Consider the following 17,602-nt stretch of genomic DNA (forward strand, 5'->3'; position numbering starts at 1 on the left):
GGTTGCTGTTACGAAGAAAGGCTTAAGTTTTGTAAATTACGGTGTCTGGAGACTAGACACCTGCAGGCCACACCTTGAGTACTGTATACAGGTCTGGAGGCTTCATTTTTAAAGAATGTAGAGCTGTTGGAACGAGTTTGAGCATACTGAATGCAGATGGAATTCTTCCTCTTGATCAGAATAATTGCCTGAGAGGGCATAAATTCAAATTGACGAAAGACGTTTGTAGGGATAGATGTGCGTAAATTTTTGCCTTTAGCCAGCAGATGGTTGATTGCTGGAACACACTTCCATCTATCGTAGAAGTTGATAGCTTAAATAGATTTAAGGCAGAACTTGACAAACATTTGGAGCGAGTGGGTGAGTGAAATAAGGGGTTTTTTTTTTTTTTTTTTTTTTTTGGCTGATGCTGTATAAGCTTGCTTTCTTGCATCATGTGCCTTTGCTAATGCTTCCTTGCACCATATGCCTAATAATAATAAATTCTTTACATAAAACTTCATTCTGACCATTATCATGGTGACAGTGGTACTAGTAAAGTGATAAATTCGGATTGGAAAATTAAAATAAGGATGTTTGAAAATGGTCAAACATGAACACGTATTGTGCAGAATTTAGATTTGTCAGTGTCAACAGTGAACACAATAATACAGGAAAAAGACAGAATACGAGAAGCGGTGGAGGGATTGGCACCAATGAAGTTAACTATGATAACTGAGTATACAAAATACATCAGTTCTTGCTGTACAATTTCTTCCTTTTTGCATGTGCCACTCCAACAAGTTCACCGCTGTCCCCAGATAAAGTTTTTAATTGAACTAATTAAAAATATATAACTATTTTCTATATACATAACTAATATATAACTATTTTTCTTCATTCTTCTGAGGACGTGGTTTTTGAAATTTTGGCATATCACGCATATAGGAACAATATTTTATTAGTCATTCCCTAGTTACGTAAAACTCGACTTACATAAGAATTCCTGGAACGTATCTCGGGGACTTGCTGTATTTTTGGATTAACCAGGAAATCGATTATCCAGAATTTTTATTTTACCATCTATCCCGGGAAATCGAGAGTCTGCTGTATAATTGTTGGTGGGAGACCCAACCCAATTGAGACCTGTGGCATAAACACACTGATGCTCTGCAGGAAAATACCAATCAAGTTAGCATTCTCATTCCAACAGTAGTATTAAAAGCGGACTATAAGAGATCTTACATAAACGCATCCTGTAATTGCTAATGTGGGGTCCAAAATTCAAAAAGATAATCACCAAGATACAGTTTTTTGTATAAGGGGGAGACAGAAATTATCATTAACATGTTCAGTGATGCATAAATTGCAAGCTTTCTTACGAAGCAGAAGTTCAAAAATGATGCAATAAAGGTTAACAAATTTGAGTCTCATTAGTACTGAAAAAGATTGTTTCCAGTTTCAATATATTTCTGAAATTGTCAATGATTTCTCAACATTAAACATTTAGTTATTGAACTATATTATTGTATTCTTCTTCAATGATTTATATGTATAAACATAATACTTTTTGTATGTATAACCTTTACTTCATTGTTTATTTTCTAATTAATTTTAATTTATAGTTATGTTTGACAATGTAAATTTCATTGTCAAACATAACTGTATTACTTTTGTTATTAATTATCATTAAATTAATAAGAGTGCAACAAAATATATAAATATTTTTGAGGGAGACGCCAAATTCCCTAGGAATGCCCTTGTACATATATATATATATACAGCAATACCTCGCTTAGCACGGGTTTCACTACAACATGGTTTTCAATTAAGTTTAAGTAGAAAATTTACTGTACATATTAAAACTCATTCAATAGCCTAGACACATACTCTACATATATGCTGGGCTGTTGTAGCCTAGGTGGGCATACATATATACTGCAGTGCCAACTCTATTGTCTCACGTGCACATGTGCCAATAGCTCCCCTCGGGTAGTCAGCAGCAACATGCAACAGTGTTCAGTATTCTTAATTCCATCCTGATGAGATGACATGATAGCTTTTCATAACTTCATTTCATAATTCATTTTTACCCCTTTAAATACAATCGAAAATATATTTGCATACTGGCTATAAATCACTGCCAACAGCATGCATTCTGCTTGGCAGCATGTTTTGTCCCATTTCGCAAATTATTTCACTGGTTTTGAATCGCAAATTCAGACAATTACCAAAGACACTGTGAAGATCAGTAAAGGCTTGAGATTTGAAACTTTGGACACTGCCAATGTAAGTAACCGCACTGACTCACATGCAAATGACTTAGATGATGCAACTCTCTCTCTTTGAAATTGATGAATAAACTGCATATAAAGAAAAGGAAAACAATTCTGAAGTAGCACCAAAAGAATTTTCAACAGAAGAATCGGAGAAAGTTTTTTTGGGGATTGACATGGCCTGTGCAGCGATTATGAATGGAGATCAGGATATGGAACATAGCATCAAGACACAGCAAATTTTACAAGATGGGATTCGATGCTACAAAGACTTTTGCACAGAGAAAAAGAAGAGACAACTTCAGAATTTTTTTATTTAAATACCTAAATAAACAATAAAGCTTTTTGTTCATCTCTCATGATGTTTCCTTTTCATTAATACAATTTTTGTAATATTTTTAAATTCAAATTCTTTTAATTGGCTATCAAGTGCAAATTGTTTATAGACTTATTATAATTTGTGTGTGTGTGTGTGTGTGTGTGTGTGTGTGTGTGTGTGTGTGTGTGTGTGTGTGTGTGTGTGTGTGTGTGTGTGTGTGTGTGTGTTATGGAGGTTTAATGGCACATAAGCTGCTGGGGCTATAGTGCGCCTAATTATAATTTGTTTATAGACTGTTTCTCTAGTATGCATTCAATTAAAACCTATTATAATTATACCTCAATCAGCGCGGTTCCACATAACACGGAACAGTTTTGGTACCAATTATCAGTGCTATGCGGGGTATTGCTGTATGTGTGTGTGTGTGTGTGTGTGTGTGTATATATATATATATATATATATATATACACACACACACACACACACACACACATACAGCAATACAATATATATATATATATACACACACAATATATATATATATATTGTATATTTTGGCCTTTTCTAAATTATTTTGAAGCATCCCTTCTACAATACGCTTTCCTTCATCCCCCCCTTTTATTATGAATAGTTTTAATTTACTATTTGTGCTACTGGTTTGCAGTGCAACTGACAATTGATTAATTTATTTATTTATATTTCATTATAAGCAACGTGTAGTGGATTATGCACCGAAGCCACTAATGTTTGCTATCCTAATTTTCTTTCTATTTTCTGTTTTTCTATCTTACTATATATTTGTTTGAAGTTTAATTTATTTATTTAGTTTAATTTATGTCAGTAGTGAGATGATATGCTAATACAGCTCTCATACTGCCATCTATATCCTGGTTTTTCTTTTATAGTAAAGGCATACCAGGTGTTGCCAAAGGAGTGCTAGGATCTGTTCTATTATAATTTTTCACTGCATAAGAGCCACCATTATTCAAAGCCATCGCATTTTCAGTTTGATAATGCTTGAATTTGGCTAATGTTTAAAGTGCAGTGATTCCCTGACCATTATTGGCCTTGAGGACCTAGGGTCAGGATGGGGCATAATGGTTGGTCTATATTATTTTTTATTTTCAGTTCGCCATGTGTTGTGGTTTGGTTTTCACTTTGTATTAGTGATATTTCACACACAATTTGGACATAGTGCTTTCATCTGGACACAGCAAAATTTCATTGAATCGGCATATTCAAAAATTCTGTTCACTGGTACTGTATATTTTGGCCTTTTCTAAATTATTTTGAAGCTTCCCTTCTACAATACTCTTTCCTTCATTTCCCTTGGCCCTTTTTATTTTATTATGTATGGTTTTAATTTATTATTCGCTCTATTGGTTTACCAGGCTACTGGCAATTAATTAATTAATTTATTTATTTATATATATATATATATATATACACACACACACACATATAGTATTTTTATAATATTATGGGAAAGATCATAGTAAGATAATCATGTTAAGGTAATTATATTAGGATATATACTCAATAGATCTATAGAAAACGTATAGGAAAATATAATGTACAAAAGTTAGTATATAAAAGGGACAATATATATACAAAAGGATAATGTACAAAACTTATCATTGCTTACCCACAATCTAGATGACTTCATCTGGGATCAATCACCCAAATTGAACAAGGGGTTCTCTGTTTCTGTGATGATCAATATGCACTAAGGCAAAATCAATTTTGAGGTTGAAGAACCAAAAATATAATTTGGTGTAATATCATCATCAGCCATTTTCAATCCACTGCAGGATGAAGGCCTCTCCAGCAACTTTCCAGTTCCTTCTGTTTTGAGCACTACCCATAAACTCATGAATTTAATTTATCCATTTCCGCCTTTGTCTTCCAGGTTTTCTTCTAGCTCCTCTTGAGTACCATTCTGTTATTTTCTTAGTCCATCTGTCATCATGTCCTCGAGCTATGTGTCCTGCCAAAAACCATTTTAGTTCTTTAGTTTTGATAAAAGTGTCCTTTCCTAATATACTTACTGCCTAATCCGTGTGTTTCTCTTCTTATCTAACAGTCTGATTCCCAATATAATTCGTTCCATTCTTCGCTGTGTAGTTCTCAGCTTCTCTTCCATTCTTTTGGTGAGTGCCCAAGTTTCACTTCCATAAGTCATGGTGGGGAGTATACATTGGTTCATTATTTTACGTTTCCGACAAACTGGGGTATTGCTCTTCAGTATGTGACTATATTTCCTGAATGCTATCCATCCAAAATTTATTCTTCTCTTCACTTCCAGCCATTTATCATTATTACAGCTAATGAGTTGTCCCAGATAAGTATATGACTCCACCTTTTCAATTACTGCTCCTTCAATCATTATTTCCCTTTCTGTGACATACTTGTTCATCATTACTTTTGTTTTAGCCATATTCATCTTCAGTCCAAAATCCTTACCAACTGTGCATAACTGATTAAGATTTTCCTCTAATTCTTTGGGATCGTGGCTTATGACCACAATGTCATCTGCAAATCGCAAATGGTTTAGGTACACTCCGTTCACATTGACTCCTTTCTGCGACCAGTCTAATCTTCTGAAAGCTTCAAGGGCAGCAGTAAACAGCTTCAGAGATATTGTGTTTCCTTGTCAAACTCCTTTCTCGATTTTAAATTTCCTACTGTCTTTGTCTAGTCTAATAAAGGAGGTAGCATTCTCATATATTTTCTTCAAAATCATAATATGTGGGGTATCTATGCCTTGTCTTTCCAGTGCCCGAAACATTGCCTTATGTTGTATGGAGTCAAATGCCTTTTCATAATCCACAAATGCCAGGCATAATGGTGTTTTATATTCATTTGCTTTCTCCATTAGGTGTGATATTATGTGAAGGTGATCCATAGTTGAGAATCCTGTCCTAAAGCCAGCTTGCTCTTTCAGTTGGTTCTCATCAAGTATTCTTTCTAATCTGTTAGTAATGACCCTTGTGAACAACTTGTAGATGTGGGATAACAAGCTAATTGGTCTATAATTTCCAATTTCTGATTTATCTCCTTTCTTATGCAGCAAAACTATCATTGCACATTCCACTGCTTAGGCATCACACCTTTTCTAATACACTTTGTGAAGATGTTGTTGTGATGGGGGTTTAATGGCGCACAAGCTGCTGGGGCTATAGTGCGCCTACTTTGTGAAGAGCCTTGCCAGTTTGTGTTATGTCTCTTCCTCCCAATTTTAACAACTGTACAGTAACTTCATCTTCCCCCCAGGGCTTTCTGATTCTTCATTTTCTTCAATGCATGTTCTACCTCATCAGGAAGAATATCGGGTATGTCGTATGTGTTGCTAATTTGCAATCCATCTTCCCCACTGCTGGCATCATTCCCTCGCTCCTTGTATAATTCTCTATAGTAGTCTTCTGCTATTTGAATTATGCCTTCTCTGCTGTTTATAAGTACAGGTGACCCCCGCTTAACGCTGATAATGCATTCCGGAAAAACAGAGCGCTAAGTGAATCCGCGCTAAACGAGCGCCGCATTCCCATAAGGTAACATATGTATTTGTGAGTTGCAGTCGGTGCCATAGGATATTTCCTAATCAATAATAAACGGTACTGAAAAGATACACAAATGTCGGTCAAAATATTTAATATTCATATATTTGTACTTATAAAATATTCTACATTACATACGTATATAATTATATGGTACCTACTTATGTATCAAAATTAAACTTAAAATTCCAATTAAAATCATGAATTTAATTGATCTAAATTGATTTAATTGATGAATTTAATTATGAAAAATGTGTCGATTTTGGGTTGAACTTTGGCCCTCTTCTAAATAAACTAAAAGGGTATTAATTTTAAATCCCCCGCAGCGTTACCACCAACAATAAAGTCAACCCATCCTTCGCCGCTTTGAAACCTGGCATGTTTTTTGCTTCTTTCAATATGAAACTTATTTTAGGCATTAGTTTCCAAAAAAGTCCTGCTTCAACTATGTTAAAAACTTGTTGAGAAGTATAACACACAATACCCCTCTTCAATAATTTTAACAAGTTCTTTTTTGAAACTTTCGGCTCCTTGATCTGCACTTGCGGCTTCTCCCTAGATTTTAAATCTATTCAACCAGCCCTTACTAGTTTTAGATGGTTCCAATTTTTTTTTTTTTTTTTAGGTGAGTTTTCTTCAGATCATCATATAGGCTAATCTCTCTCTCTCTCTCTCTCTCTCTCTCTTATTATTTATAATATTTAACTTAACTGAATTCTGCATTGGATATTATCTTCAATAAAATTAGTTAGTCTTTCCATTTCAATCCTAATAGCCGGCCTAGCCCTTGTTGCTTGCAGTGGAACAGCTATCTTTCCCACTGCTAAAATTAATTCTTTTTTTTTTTTTATAATTGTTCTTACAGTTAAACTTGCAAGTCCTAAATTATGGCACACATCCGCTTGTCTTTGACCGGAATCGATTCGCTTCAAAACGTCTAATTTAATTTTCAAATTCAGTAGTATTTTTTTACATTTATAGTCTTCATACTGCGTCCAGACGTTGTTGCTTTTTCATTCTTATTGGCCATTGTTAACTCTTCGAAAATGTAACTGCGTTGGTTATGATACGATGTTCAAGTAAACTGTCCGTTACGCACGATGTCTAATACTGTACTGAGTGATGACTAGACTTCGGATAAATTCATATAACGCAAATATTACAAGCAATATACTTGATCATTTTTTAAAATGTTGATCTCAGAACTACGTAACAAGTCACTGTACTGCAGTTAAATTAGCGCGCGAGAGAATTTCACTAAGCATGGGAATATTTCTCAAGTCTGTGTGGGAAACATTTTAACCGTATTTTTTACATTCATTTTCAAGCTATCGACACCATCAAATGAAACGATTTCGTTAAATATGCCAAAAATGCAATCTGTAAAAGAGCGTTATAGTGATCTGTGACAGCATTATAGTCAGATAGTGGTTATAACATAAGAACAGCGTTACAGCGAATCAGCGTAAAGCGAACCGCGTTATAACGGGGGCCTGCTCTACACCATCGCTATTCTTCAGTTTCAGTATCATTTGTCTTTCTGTATTACTGCTCATGGCTGCTGATTTAAATCCTTTGTTTTCCCTTAACGCTTGTTCTACTTTTCTTGTGTTAAATCTTCCTATGTCCTCTCTGAGTCTCTTTCTAATGGCTTTGCATAACTCAGTATAATCCAAGGGGCTCACATCTGGTGGCTTGGCACTCCCAGGGTCCTGAGCTGGATATCATCATTCTTCTCTTTCTTGGTGATTCCCTTGTCTGTCTGTCTGTCTGTCTGTCTGTCTGTCTCTCTCTCTCTCTCTCTCTCTCTCTCTCTCTCTCTCTCTCTCTCTCTCTCTCTCTCTCTCAGGGTAACTTGTTAGAGATTTTTTTTTTTTTTTAGCTGTTGCAGCATAAGCCTCAGGCTTCCTTGCACTATATGGTTAGTAGTAATAATAATAATAATAATAATAATAATACTCAATTTTCTCCTTGTCAGTGTTTATCTTGATCTTCATTTTTCGCATTCAGTTCATCATAACAAGTGTTTCTTGACTAATTTTTTCTTCTTTGGATTTATTTTTCCCTATAGGTTTCTTGGGCTTTATCACTTTCAGAAAGTTGTAATATTCTTCGTCGATATCTTGGTCCTGAGCAGTCTGCAGAAGCTCAAACTTGTTCTTAAGTTCCAGCACATAATGCTTTTTCTCCTCTTCTGTTATCTCAAAAACCTTTGTATTATTTACTCGAGTCAGTTTTTTCCTTACCTACATCTGTATCAAGTGTACATCTTACCATTCTGTGATCACTTCCACCATATACCTTATTCAGGACAGTAACATCATTCACAATATATCTTCTGTTAGTGAGGATGAAGTCTATTTCATTAGTTGTTAACCCATTTAGACTCTTCCATGTCCACTTTCTGCTCACCCTTTTCTTGAAAAAAAGTGTTCATTACTGACAATCCTTGAGATTCTGCAAATTCCACAAGTCTTTCGCCTCTTTCATTTCTTTCACCATTCCAAAATTTCCTATAGTTCCCCTTTCTGCACTGTTTTGTTTTTTTCCAACCTTAGCATTAAAGTCCCCCATAATAATAGTGTAGTGGGTTTTCTGCTCATCTAGAAGATTCAATTTTGGTGTACATTTCTTCAACCTCTTCATCATCATGGCTCAATGTTGGTGCATAAATCATTATAACCTTAGCTTGTACCTCTTAGAAATTGAGTATTAGTCTTGACACCCTTGGTGATGTACTTTTGAATTCCAAAATGTTGTTTTTTAAATCTTTATGGACTAGAAACACAACTCCACCTTCACTCCTTTCACTGTTTCCATTGGTGTAAAGTAGATTTCCACTTGATAAACTTATAAGTGATTAATTTCTTCTTCTTCTTGTTTCAGGTGTAATACAACAAGTAATAAATTTAGAGGTTACATAAATAATTTGAATCTAAACCATAACACAATAAGAAAGATTTTTTAGTAATACTGCAATGTGCTCATTGATCATCATTAACCCGACAGAGAACGAAGGATGTAAGTTTATAAATAAGGCATATTTACTGTGTCCGAGCCGACGAACCATGTGTAGCACAAACTGTAGTCTAAAAGGAAATGTTATTAAGTGTAATGTATGGAATTCTAGTGTGATCCCTATGTGTTGGACACAGTAAAACATGTGTAGAAACACCTAAAAATAATCAATTAGTTACTATTAAGCTAATGCAAAAAGGATACATGCTGATAGCAAGGTGGGATGAATGACTAATGGAGTAGGAGTAAAAGTACCTACAAACTCCAAGAAGGCGAAATTATTATTATTATTAATATCAATTTAATTTTGAAGAAATGTCCCTTTACAGCTATGCAGCTAGAGGACATGAGTTACACACAGAAATTAATAAATAATGAGAGACAAATGAATTGTGTACATAGTCCAGATACAATATACACAGGCTCTGGTAAAGATGTGGCAACAAAGTGTGGATAGAGTGGCATCTCCAAGAGATTCACCTAGAGCATGACGAGGGCATACACATATCTGCAAGAGTGGAAGTTCTGTAAGTTTTGTCCTTGTACAGCTTCTCAATATTTGTGGATAGCCTATTAAATATTTGGATTGAGATAAATGGAAACATTGTCCAGGGAAGAATGCTACACATCTTAGATCTGTATGGAGGTGCACTGGTCTGGCATCTAATTCTATTTGACGGTCTGGTGATGATATCCCAGATATCAGGTGAATTCAGTTTTCTAGATAGAGAAGGTAACAAGGTTCCTAGAGATGATGATAATATGATGCCGTTACCACGCTTGCCCTAATAGCTTAAGCCCTATTTCCCACTTGCCCTAAAAGTATATGCTCTATGTCCCACTTGCCTTAATCACATTTCTATTGGGTTTATGTAACCGTATCCTACTTTTTCGAAGGAGGAAATAAAAATATAAAAATGAACTTCAAAAACCTAATGAAAAAAAAAAAAAATATATATATATAATATCAAATTAATAATCAATTTATTTTCTTTATACAAATGTTTAAAATACAATGCAGATTTAAAATACAAATTATTATTTGTATTTTAATTTTGCCTATCTGCTGTCAATTTCATTAATTTCTTACTAGGGTACCTGCACACCCACCGAAGAAGGCCCAAATAGCCCTGAAACGGTGCCGTCTGGGTGGTGGTATCCGCTGAGAATAAGTAACAACAGTCTTCTCCTTTGGTGAAGCGTTACTTATTCGAAGTAGTGCAATATCATGGCAACTTGTTGTGAAGGTATTCACAATATGAGATAACTTAAACGATTCAAAGTCAATGGCATTTTTATGTTCCATGTATAGTTATCATTAGCCAAAAAATGACATCCCCACATTTCATCCATCCATTCACTCCAAATGTCTGTCTAGTTTGCCTTGAATTTATTTAAGCTGTCCACTTCTACAACGACAGATGTCAGTCTGTTCCAGAAATCAACCACCCGCTGACTAAAAGGCAAATTTCCGTACTACTATTCTACAACTGTCTTTCCTCAATTTGAATTTTTGTCCCCTCAGCAGCTAATCTGGGCAAGAGGAAGAATCCCACAAACATTGAGCTTGCTTATATTGAGAATGATTTGAACCATATGTGAACAGCCACATATGGTTTGATTTGATTTGATTTTGATTTTATTGGCGCAAAAACAACTAAAGTTATACTGCGCCAAGAAAAGTCACATATGGCTCAAACCATTCAAGGCCTTATAGACTTCAATGAGATCACCGTGCAGGTGCCTAGTCTCCAGCTCAGTACTTTGCAGGCCGACCGGGCTAGCCGAGTGGGTAAAGTACCTGCCCGGCAACCCAATGGTCGCGGGTTCGATTCCCGCCTCGGGCTTGGATCAAAGTACTGCAAAAACCTTGGGAGGTGCAATATGGCCACAGAAGCCGATGTGCCAACAACTACCAAATCAAAAAAAAAAAGTACTTTGCAGAACTTAAGCCTTTCTTTGTAAGAGTAACCCTTTGTCCCATTCACCATTCTTGTTGCCCTTCTCTGTACTCATTCCAGCAGTTCCACATCATTCCTAAAATGAGGCCTTCAGACCTGTATACAGTACTCAAGGTGTGGACTGACCACTGCCTTATACAAAGGGATAATCACCTCCTTATCACTGCTAGAAAAATTCCTGTATATCATTGACAAGACACCATGAGCTACTCTTGCAGACTGTGCACTGCTCAGAAAACTTCATATCTGACTGCACAATTACTCCCAGGTCTTTTTCATTCTCTACCCCCTTGAGTGCAGTCCCACACAGTTGATACTTTATTCTAGGGTTACTGCTACCCATATGCAGTACAGTCAGTCCTCGTATAACACGTGTTTACACTACACGAATTCGATCATACACGATTTATAAACAGGGGAACGATATCTTATATAACACGAACTGAATTCGCTTATGCACGATTTGCCTTTGTGTTTACAAGAAATGGCAGTCGAACGCAGAATCACCCCAACCGAACACAACACGATAGGAATGAAGAGAAGATTCTGAAAATGTATTTGTTTTTTTATATCAGTGAAGTGGAAACACATTTCACCATAATAACATAAAAACCAACAATTCCAGCTATCGGTATAATCGCAAATGCAATTAGATCGAGTTTACTACCAGTTTATAACAGATTCCACTAGCAGGAACGCAACTGGAAATTGTTTTTATTGTTTTATGGTAGTAACCCCTAGAAATGTGCTTTAGTAAAATGTGAGGTGTTAATAATGTATCTCTGGCTTTACAGTGCTGTTTATTCAGTTTCTACACGCACGCAGCTTTGTTTAAGTGTATCAAGCGTGTCTCTTCGTTTTGTAATTGTGCTTTATTCCCCAAAAATGAGTAAAATACTTAAAAGGTGTAAAAAGGAAGCATCCTGGTAAAGACACTGCAGATTCAGAGAGAAAAAGAAAAGCAATATCGATAAACAGAGGCGGACTGGGTAAAAAATTCTTACCCAGGAAAATTAATAGTGGCCTCACTATGGTTTATGGCTAAAATCACGCCTCCGGCCCACCGCGGTTTCCCCAGTAACGCTTATGGCCAGTCCACCTCTGTCGATAGAGAAAAAATATGAAATTGTGAAACGCTTTGAGCAATTTGAAAGACCATGTGATATTGCACGTGCTACAGACCTAAATGAGGCAACGCCGAGAATTACAAAGAATACAGAGAAAATAAAAACAACTTTCATAGCAGGAATAACTCAAAGTGTAATTAAAATCCATTAGATTAAGAGACAAAGAATTGGAAGAGATGGAAAGGCTGTCGTCTGTTTGGATAGAAAAATCAAACAAAAAACAAGTTTGCTTACGATAGAAGCAAAAGCATTAGCAATATTTTATTACGACTATTTATTGTGTTTGGTAATGTTTTGGTTACAAATGTGTGTTCAATCTTGGGTGGTTGGCACCTAACCCTATTTTTCCCATAGGGCCTGTTGTCTATATTGCATGATTTTGCATTGCATGAGGATTTCTAGGAACACAACTATCGTGCTATACGAGGACTGACTGTACTTTTCATTTGTCAGTGTTAAACTTCAGTTGCCACCTCTCAGACCATGTGCTCAACTTTTCTAGATCTTGTTGCAGTAGCGTACTGTCATTAATGTCATTAACAACCCTGCCAACTTCATATCATCTGCAAACTTGGACATTAAGCCTTTGTTCCATTCACCATTCAAATATCATTAATAAATGGTATTGATAATTCCTATGTGATATACTTTACATATAATTGCACTTTGTCAACCGGTGTAATTACAAGGTTATTATGTATTTCTTCAAGTTGCTTATTTATTAATTTTGTGTTATGTTGTTTGTCCTGTCTGATTTGCTGATGATCATATTTGCTACTTATGATATTTAGTATTGTGAACAGCCAGCATATGGTATGCCTCAACAGGAATATTGTGTTTGTATGAGGATTATATGCAGTATTTAAATAAATTGTGGTATAAGTGTTTTTTGAATGTTGATTTATTTATTGATAGGGTGGGCTGAAACATAAAACCTAGTGATAAAATATCTCTAAGCTCGGGGTATGAGATTATATTTAAGTCATCAGTTATAATGTGGTTATGATTAGGGTCTACATATGTGCACAAAGAAGACCAGCAAACACATATATCTTGTCCACTGCTAATATTGTGAAGGTTGGTAGACCTTCACAATATTAGCAGTTATTTTGTAATTACATGCTTTTAAGCCGAATTGGTCTAGCATATTTAAATCTGATATTAATATATCAGATATTAATATCAGGTCATTACGTAGGTTAATTGTTTTATGTATATCCAAATTATCCATCATTTTGTTTTAAAAATATAGGAGGAATATAGAATTTTCTGGTTGCTGGTTGGTTATGAAAAATTTTGATTCTGAATTTGCTGATGTCTTGTATAATGTGCATAAGGTGACTAGATCTAAAGTCATAATTATTGGCTTTTCTGTTTAGGCTTTGAGTGCACAAAGTTTAATACTGAAAAGTATATTTTAAACAAATATGGGAACAGTTTTTAAATAAATATGGAAACAACTGAGAACATTTAGTCCCCTAACTGTTCACAGTTGCCCTTGGCTGTTTTTGATTTAGCATATTTTCTTTTGTTTTTTGATTTATGTAGTTTGACTATTTGGAACATATTATAAATACAGATATCATTCATATTGTTAGTCATGTATTTTTGGTTGAATTTTTTATTCAGTCTGTTAATCTCTTCTTGCATTAATCTGATTTTTGTGTTGTTATGTTAAGTGCTAAAATAAAGATATTACTAAAGCTATGTTTTTGGAAGTGTCTAAATTCAATATAGTGTTCAAGGTTACCTGCTTTCTTGCTAGACTTATTGTTGAAGGTATTACTATGTGAGCAGTGTAAGTTCATTCTAATATGTAGATTGGACTAAGGCGCATTTAGGGCTAGAGCCTCAAGCTGCGAACAAATTTAGACTATGTATATAAAGTGCTTAGCATCATAATACACAGCCATTTCTGAATAAACAGAAAATTTTTAAGGTGGCATCATTTTAGGTTATATCTCATATTGTGAATACCTTCACAACGAGTTGCCATGATATTGCACTACTTCGAATAAGTAACGCTTCACCTAAGGAGAAGACTAGTGTTACTTATTCTCAGATAGGTACCACCACCCAGACAGCACTGTTTCAGGGCTATTTGGCCCTTCGTCAGTGAGTGGGTAGGTACCCAAGTGATGCAATGATGGCAAAAACAGTTATGAAGTATAACTCCACAATATGAGAGATGCCTGATGGTGTATGATGTATTTAGACTAAGGCGCATTTAGGGCTAGAGCCTCAAGCTGCGAACAAATTTAGACTATGTATATAAAGTGCTTAGCATCATAATACACAGCCATTTCTGAATAAACAGAAAATTTTTAAGGTGGCATCGTTTTAGGTTATATCTCATATTGTGAATACCTTCACAACGAGTTGCCATGATATTGCACTACTTCGAATAAGTAACGCTTCACCTAAGGAGAAGACTAGTGTTACTTATTCTCAGATAGGTACCACCACCCAGACAGCACTGTTTCAGGGCTATTTGGCCCTTCGTCAGTGAGTGGGTAGGTACCCAAGTGATGCAATGATGGCAAAAACAGTTATGAAGTATAACTCCACAATATGAGAGATGCCTGATGGTGTATGATGTATTTAGACTAAGGCGCATTTAGGGCTAGAGCCTCAAGCTGCGAACAAATTTAGACTATGTATATAAAGTGCTTAGCATCATAATACACAGCCATTTCTGAATAAACAGAAAATTTTTAAGGTGGCATCGTTTTAGGTTATATCTCATATTGTGAATACCTTCACAACGAGTTGCCATGATATTGCACTACTTCGAATAAGTAACGCTTCACCTAAGGAGAAGACTAGTGTTACTTATTCTCAGATAGGTACCACCACCCAGACAGCACTGTTTCAGGGCTATTTGGCCCTTCGTCAGTGAGTGGGTAGGTACCCAAGTGATGCAATGATGGCAAAAACAGTTATGAAGTATAACTCCACAATATGAGAGATGCCTGATGGTGTATGATGTATTTAGACTAAGGCGCATTTAGGGCTAGAGCCTCAAGCTGCGAACAAATTTAGACTATGTATATAAAGTGCTTAGCATCATAATACACAGCCATTTCTGAATAAACAGAAAATTTTTAAGGTGGCATCGTTTTAGGTTATATCTCATATTGTGAATACCTTCACAACGAGTTGCCATGATATTGCACTACTTCGAATAAGTAACGCTTCACCTAAGGAGAAGACTAGTGTTACTTATTCTCAGATAGGTACCACCACCCAGACAGCACTGTTTCAGGGCTATTTGGCCCTTCGTCAGTGAGTGGGTAGGTACCCAAGTGATGCAATGATGGCAAAAACAGTTATGAAGTATAACTCCACAATATGAGAGATGCCTGATGGTGTATGATGTATTTAGACTAAGGCGCATTTAGGGCTAGAGCCTCAAGCTGCGAACAAATTTAGACTATGTATATAAAGTGCTTAGCATCATAATACACAGCCATTTCTGAATAAACAGAAAATTTTTAAGGTGGCATCGTTTTAGGTTATATCTCATATTGTGAATACCGTCAGTGAGTGGGTACCTACCCACTCACTGACGAAGGGCCAAATAGCCCTGAAACAGTGCTGTCTGGGTGGTGGTACCTATCTGAGAATAAGTAACACTAGTCTTCTCCTTAGGTGAAGCGTTACTTATTCGAAGTAGTGCAATATCATGGCAACTCGTTGTGAAGGTATTCACAATATGAGATATAACCTAAAATGATGCCACCTTAAAAATTTTCTGTTTATTCAGAAATGGCTGTGTATTATGATGCTAAGCACTTTATATACATAGTCTAAATTTGTTCGCAGCTTGAGGCTCTAGCCCTAAATGCGCCTTAGTCTAAATACATCATACACCATCAGGCATCTCTCATATTGTGGAGTTATACTTCATAACTGTTTTTGCCATCATTGCATCACTTGGGTACCTACCCACTCACTGACGAAGGGCCAAATAGCCCTGAAACAGTGCTGTCTGGGTGGTGGTACCTATCTGAGAATAAGTAACACTAGTCTTCTCCTTAGGTGAAGCGTTACTTATTCGAAGTAGTGCAATATCATGGCAACTCGTTGTGAAGATATTCACAATATGAGATATAACCTAAAACGATGCCACCTTAAAAATTTTCTGTTTATTCAGAAATGGCTGTGTATTATGATGCTAAGTACTTTATATACATATGTAGATTGTTAATGGTTTGACCAATATATGTAGAGCTACAGGTGCGACAAGTGATGTTACTTGTTCTGCAGAATATCTGAGCAGTATCATTATGTGTAGCGTTTGTTAGATACATATAAGAACATGCGAGACAATTTATTTTTGAAATGTTGAAATTTAAGGTTATTTAGCAATTCATTGTTATATGTATTAAGGTTTCATTCTAGGCTATTAGAGCTAGAAGCATTATATGCTAATTTGCTCTTTGATGTATGTGTTGAAGTATTAACGTTGCACTATTCAGAGCAGAAATAGTCTCCTCGGTCGAATTTAGTCTACTCTGCCGATGTAGCATGTTTTTATTTGAGCTCCCATGTCGCATGTTTGTAATTCAGTAAGATTAACGTTAATGTTACTATTAATGTTAATAGTTATAAATTTACCTAAAGGGCATAATGCAGAAATCTGTGAAGGTATACAGTCCTGGAATCATTAGCAGAGGCATATGATGCAAGAAAGCAAGCTTATACAGCACCAGCAAAAAAATTTGCTCCATCCATTTGCTCCAAATGTTTGTCTAATTCTGCATAGAATTCATTTAAGCTATTGATTTCTATAACAATAGATGGAAGTTTGTTCCAGCAATCAACCACCTGCTGGCAAAAGGCAAATTTATTCTATTCTACAACTGTTCTATTTACATCAATTCTACAGCTGTCTTTCCTCAATTTCGATTTTTGTTCCTTCAGACCTCGACAAGATGAAGAATCCCATGAACATTGCACTTGCTCAAACCATTCAAGGCCTTATAGACCTTAATGAGATCACCAAACAGGTGCCTAATCTTTAGACTCTGCAGTTCGCAGAACTTAAGCCTTTTTTCCATTCACCATTCTCATTGCCCTTCTCTGTTCCAACACTATACATCCTTCTTAAAATGAGGCCTCCAGACCTATATACAGTACTTAAGGTGTGGTCTGACCATTGCCTTATACAAGGAGATAATCACCTCCTTATTCCTGCTAGAAAAATTCCTGCATATCATTGACAAGACACCATGAGCTACTCTTACTGCTCAGAAAACTTCATATCTGACTGCACAACTACCCCCAAGATATTTTTTAATTTTCTACCACCCTAAGTGTACTACCACACACAGTTGATACGTTAATCGGGGTTACTCCAACA

The 17,602-nt window shown here is 35.8% G+C and overlaps 1 protein-coding gene across 1 annotated transcript in view; it reads right to left on the reverse strand.

The window, feature by feature from the left end:
- The window catches only part of Arf4 (ADP-ribosylation factor 2), a 155,245-nt gene that overhangs the window by 92,397 nt on the left and 45,246 nt on the right, over positions 1 to 17,602 (reverse strand). The gene's annotated exons all lie outside the window — the stretch shown is intronic.

The sequence above is a fragment of the Mastigoproctus giganteus genome, chromosome 9, assembly GCF_048544385.1.
Source record: "Mastigoproctus giganteus isolate SK-2022 chromosome 9, ASM4854438v1, whole genome shotgun sequence".
In the NCBI taxonomy this organism is placed as follows: domain Eukaryota; kingdom Metazoa; phylum Arthropoda; class Arachnida; order Uropygi; family Thelyphonidae; genus Mastigoproctus; species Mastigoproctus giganteus.